This window comes from Galeopterus variegatus, unplaced genomic scaffold (assembly GCF_000696425.1).
Source record: "Galeopterus variegatus unplaced genomic scaffold, G_variegatus-3.0.2 Scaffold5478, whole genome shotgun sequence".
Taxonomy (NCBI): domain Eukaryota; kingdom Metazoa; phylum Chordata; class Mammalia; order Dermoptera; family Cynocephalidae; genus Galeopterus; species Galeopterus variegatus.
In genome coordinates, this window is record NW_007731589.1 from 45,231 (window position 1) to 50,573 (window position 5,343).

Here is a 5,343-nt window from a genome sequence, read left to right on the forward strand (position 1 = left end):
GGGGGGGGCACCCAATCTACAGCAACCTCCCAATAAAAGGTGAGCGAGAAAAGAAAGAGTTTGGGGGAAAGAATGCCCTATTTTGATACATATAAGTGCATAATATTAAGCAATTTTACTAACTTCACAGAGATTCAGATTCAATTTCTTCATTAGGAGACTTATCTCACAACATTGCTATGTTAGGACTATTTTTGTTCCACGTAGTGAAACCCCAATATTAAGGAAAGACAAAGGATCTAGTTGGCTCATAAGCAGAAAGCCAGGGTTAGGGCTTGTTTCAGGCAGGGCTGGATCCTGTGCTCAGATGAGGAAGCATATCTCTCTCTCTCTCTCTCTCTCTCTCTCTCTGTCTCTCTCTCCTCTGCTTTCCTCCATGTGGCTTCATCTCAGCAAGGCTCCCTCCATGTGACGGCTCTCAGCAGCTCCAGGCTGACACTCTTCCCCTTTCACATCCTCAAAGGATACAAAGCATCTTTTCCCCAGTAGTTTAAACTAAAATCCCAAGATTATGTACTTGTCCCAGGTCCAGGAAACTTGGGTTTGATTGGCCAGGCCTGTGTCGTTTGCCCAATCCTGGAACTGGTTGGGGGCAAGGGAGGTCGGTCCTGTCTGAACCACAGGGACTGAGTGTTCTTACCAGAAGAAAGGGGAACGGATGTGAAACAAGCAAATTGGCAGTGGTCCTCTACCCTGACGGTGGTTTTTTCTGGATTTTTCTCATTTCCTCTCTCTCTGTATTTTATCATTTGCTAAGTCCTTTAAGTTCTTGCTTAGCGTTGTTGCTTGCCACTGCCCCTCGTCTCCATCCCTCTTCCTTGCGGTGGCCTCTCACGTCTGCTCCTGGACTATGTTGGAACACCATCCCACTGACCTCCTCCTGCTCTCTCAGAGCACCTCAACCTGAATCTGGCTCTGGACAGACATTTTCCAATGTCTTCACATACTTTCCAATGTCCCCTTGGCTACAGAGGCCATGTGGGTGGTTTATGCTGGAAAAAGCTGGCTGCAGATGGTGTAGAGCTAGCTAGCTGGGATGCAGTGGAGACGCATGGTAGCATAGCGCTGGGCACCATGGGTCCCAGTGCAGCCCTGGAGACCAGAGCATCTGTGCGCTGAGGGAGACCAGATGGCCAGAGTGCACCACAGCCTCTCATCCTCCACGTCCAAGGCGGTTCAACCTCTACCTCCTCCACAGGAGGAGCGATTGCTTTCCATGCTTCGATCTACATGGAAAATGCCTGGCTAACCCTGCCGACCAGTTCTGCAAGGGTATTCATAGTGAAGCCAGATGGAGTTTGATTTTGTGCAGGCTCATTTATTTGTTTCATATTTTATTTATTTTAACTCATTTTAAAAAAAGTTTTTATCATGGAATGTTTCAAATATTTATACAAGCAGACAGGATTGTTGAATGAGTTCCATGTACCCATCACCCAGCTTCAACATTTATCAGCTCGTGGCTAGTCTTATTTCATCTCCATGAGGGGCTCGTGTCAGAGGAGAGGGGAGTGTTATGAGACAGGCGGATACTCCCCAAAAGTTGTGGCAGTCAGCATTCTTAATTGCAAATGGAAGCCTCACTAGCTTAAGTGGAAAAGGCATTTATTACAGAATTGTAGGCATCCCACAAATCACACTTGAAGGTTACCATCAGGGAGTGATACGCAATGTACACTGCAGGACTACTCAGTGTCCACTGCCAATGCAGGTGACCCCCATGGTGCTGGACACCAGGAACCAGAGCTCTGACACTGGTGCCATCCCAAAGCCAATTCCTCTGCTGCCACAATTTCCAAACGATCAGATCCACATAATCCACCTTCCCCACATCATTCTTTTTCCAAATCTTTTCAATAGGGTGCATCTAATTGAGGGGACCTCAGCCTCATGACTGGAGTGTGGTTGTGAGGTAGGCTGGGAAAGTGAGGTCTTCCTTCTTGTAATACCCTGGAGAGACAGCATTTGTAGTACAGGAAACTCCCCTGAATGCAAGAGTTGTTTATAAGGTGCTGGGAAGCCACAGATGTGACCAACACCCACTAGGGATGTCTCAGACAGTGGTAAGACTGAGAGGTAAGTGTTAGGGGTTCAAACAGGGCCGCCAATGCAGCATGCAGTGTTGGGGAGAAACACATTTCTGAAGGGCTTTCCAATTTGTGACAACCCACTAGGGATGTCTCAGACAGTGGTGAGACTGAGAGGTAAGTGTTAGGGGTTCAAACAGGGCTGCCAATGCAGCATGCAGTGTTGGGGAGAAACACATTTCTGAAGGGCTTTCCAATTTGTGACATTATCTACAAATAAAGTTACACATGGAAGTCGCAGAGAGACAGCGATGGGACAGATGAAGTTCATCTCTACCACGGGACACTATAAATTTGTGCGCCGTGATTGGACCAGACTGCCTCAGGTACACAGTGAATTCATAAATTTTATGAACGCTGTGATTATCTTGGAACTAACACTACCTAATTATACTACATTGTATTTTTGTGTGTAAAATTCTTTAATTTGTTATACGTAACCATTTACAATAATCCACAACTTTTGTAATTCTGATCAAGTATTTCTTTATCGAGGGCATCTCAAAAAAAGGAAATGGCCAGGATTACCCTTGAGAGGCTCAGAGCTAAAAAATGGGGGATCTTGTGGACTGTTGGGGGCTGGGCAGGACCCCACAGTTGCTTCTGAAGGACTGGTAGGAATTATTTTTGATTATCGGAGAGGAGCTGGGGAATGCTGTCTTTGGTAAGTGTCTCTCTCAGAGCAAATCGAGTCCTTTTTTAATAAATGGACAGCCATCCTATCCTAGTCCCAACCCCCTCTGAGAGGAAAGCCCGTTCCTGTGACGTGGGTGATTAGCAGATCACCACCACCTACACTGTTGCAGCCCTGCAGGTCCCCAGCTCAGAGTGGAGTGGGAGGGAGTATTGTGTGTGTGTGTGTGTGTGTGTGTGTGTGTGTGTGTGTGTGGTGCTGGGATTGCACCCCACTGGGGCAGAGTCAGGAGGGTCAGCGTCTTCCTGCCCTAGAAGGGCCACCCCTCCTGATTTTTGTTAAATGCTTCCCCGGCTCCCCCTGAGCCGCAGTTCCTCCTGTTCTTCTGTCACCCACACTATGTGGGCAAAAAGTCATGTTGATTCCACCCCTGAGGTGCCTTTCAGATCCTTTAAAAAAAAAATTTTAACCCATGTGTAATATGGCTTGTTATTTACTGTTCAAATCTCTTTGCAAATAACACGTATCTGCTCTAAGTTGCTTACTTGTAGCAGATTCATTTAATCCTCACAAAAAGTCTGAGGAATTGTTAGCCTGGATTTACAGATGAGTAAATGGAGGCACAGGGAGATTGCATGGGCTGCCTTAATGTCACAAGCTAGGAAGCAGCAGAGCTGCGATGTGAACCAGACTACGTGGCTACAGAGCGTGGACCCTCAACTACTCACCCCTCACTGTCGCTCCGAGGGCCTGTCGCTGCCTTAGGCTCAGCTCCATGCCTGCTGTCTAAGTTGCTGCACGTGGCAGTCCTATTATTTGAAAGTCAGAGGTTGTGTGATATAAATACATCAATCAGTTCTCACTTAAAGTATATCTTGAAATATTGTAACCATCCAGTTCAAAAAACGTCAAAAATTCCGTAGTTTCCCAGCTGGCAGACCCAGGGAATTGTGAGATGTGCTAACTCTCTCCACAGCTTAGCGGCACCAGGTGAGCTGATAAATGGACAACCTCGACCCTTTGTCAGTCCTTGTGGGCATCCCAGTATTGCTGCCATGCTTTGGAAATTCAGGGAGTGATTCTGTTATTCGTGCCCGCTCATGCTTTCGGGCACTGTTAGAATTGAAACTCTTTATACCCTGTTGCAACGGCACCCCAGCGCTGGTTAAGCGGTGGAGACTGCAGTGGTGATCCAGAAGTGGAGCTGACATCAGAAGCTTTAGGCCAGAGGGGAGGGGTGCTAAAATGCCACAAAAAAGCCTGAGCAGCCACCATGACACAGCTGCTGCCGATGTAGGAGCAAGCCCTCTGCACAATTTTGGATAATGCTGAGGAAATGAAAAGCAGCATTAAAGCCAAAACTCTGCTTTTGTGGTTATACATTTATGCACAATATGAAACATTTCTCCCACTTTCCAGGTATTTCTTTGGAGAAGATTAGTCTCATATGAAGTGAATTTTGTGTTAAATGAGACCGTCCTGTGCTAAGCACCTAACTGGTATTCCTCTCTATCTCTTCTCACTAATGAGAATCGCTGCCAGATTAAATCTGCTCAGAGGCTGACTGTCACTCTCCTGCTCATAAACCTCCTGTGCTCCCCACTGCCCACTAAACCGAGTCCTGGTATCCAGTCAGAGGGGGCCGAATCTCCCCGTGGGACCAGAGGCTCCGGAGGTGGGGCTGCACTTCCACACTACACGCGTGCTCATGCGCACAGGGCCATGCCTTTGAGTCCTCCATGGGGACTTAACTATCCTGCACCATAGTGCATTTAGCACCTCTCCCCTCTGGTCTAAAGCTTCTGATGTCAGCTCCACTTCTGGATCACCATTGCAGTCTCCACCACTTAACCAATGCTGGGGTGCCTTTGCAACAGGGTATAAAGAGTTTCAATTCTAACAGTGCCTGATAGCATGAGTGGGCACTGAGTGGGTGAGGCATGTATGTTTTGGAAGTGGGGGTCTGGTTAGGGTCCCAATACCTGCGATGAAGGGGGAACTCATGGTGTTCCAAACATTCCTGGATGCCCAACAAGTGTGGCACTCAACCAGTGCCTGGCACTTAACAGGCCTTCACTAAATATTTGTGTAATGAATGAACGGTTTTTATAAGTATTTCTACCTTCAAGTTTTCTAACTTCAGGGACAGAGACCAGGGCCGCAAAGGGGCAGAAGTCTCCAAAGATCTTAGGCATTCTGTTTTTCATTTCCTTGGTCTAGCCTAGGGAAATGATCTCTAGAATAAAATTCATTTCTTACCTTTCGGTAAGGCAGGGTTTCTCAGCTTTGTCACTACTGATACTGTGGGGGCTGTCCTGTGCACTGTAGGATGTTTAGCAGCATCCCAGTAGATGCCAGTAGTGCCCTGCACCCAAGTCGTGAGATCAAATACAAATATGTCTCCAGTCACTGCCAAATGCCCCTGCAGCTTGGGGGTGGGGAGTGGGCATTGAATTCCCCTAGTTGAGCACCCTGGTCTAGGGCAGCAGTCCTCAACTCCAGTTGTGCATTAGAATCAGCTGGGGAGCTTTAAAAAACTAGTGAAGCTTGGTATTTTGAGACATTCAGATGTAATTGGTTCTGGAGAGTGGCCTGTGTAGAGGGAATTTTGAAGGCTCCCCA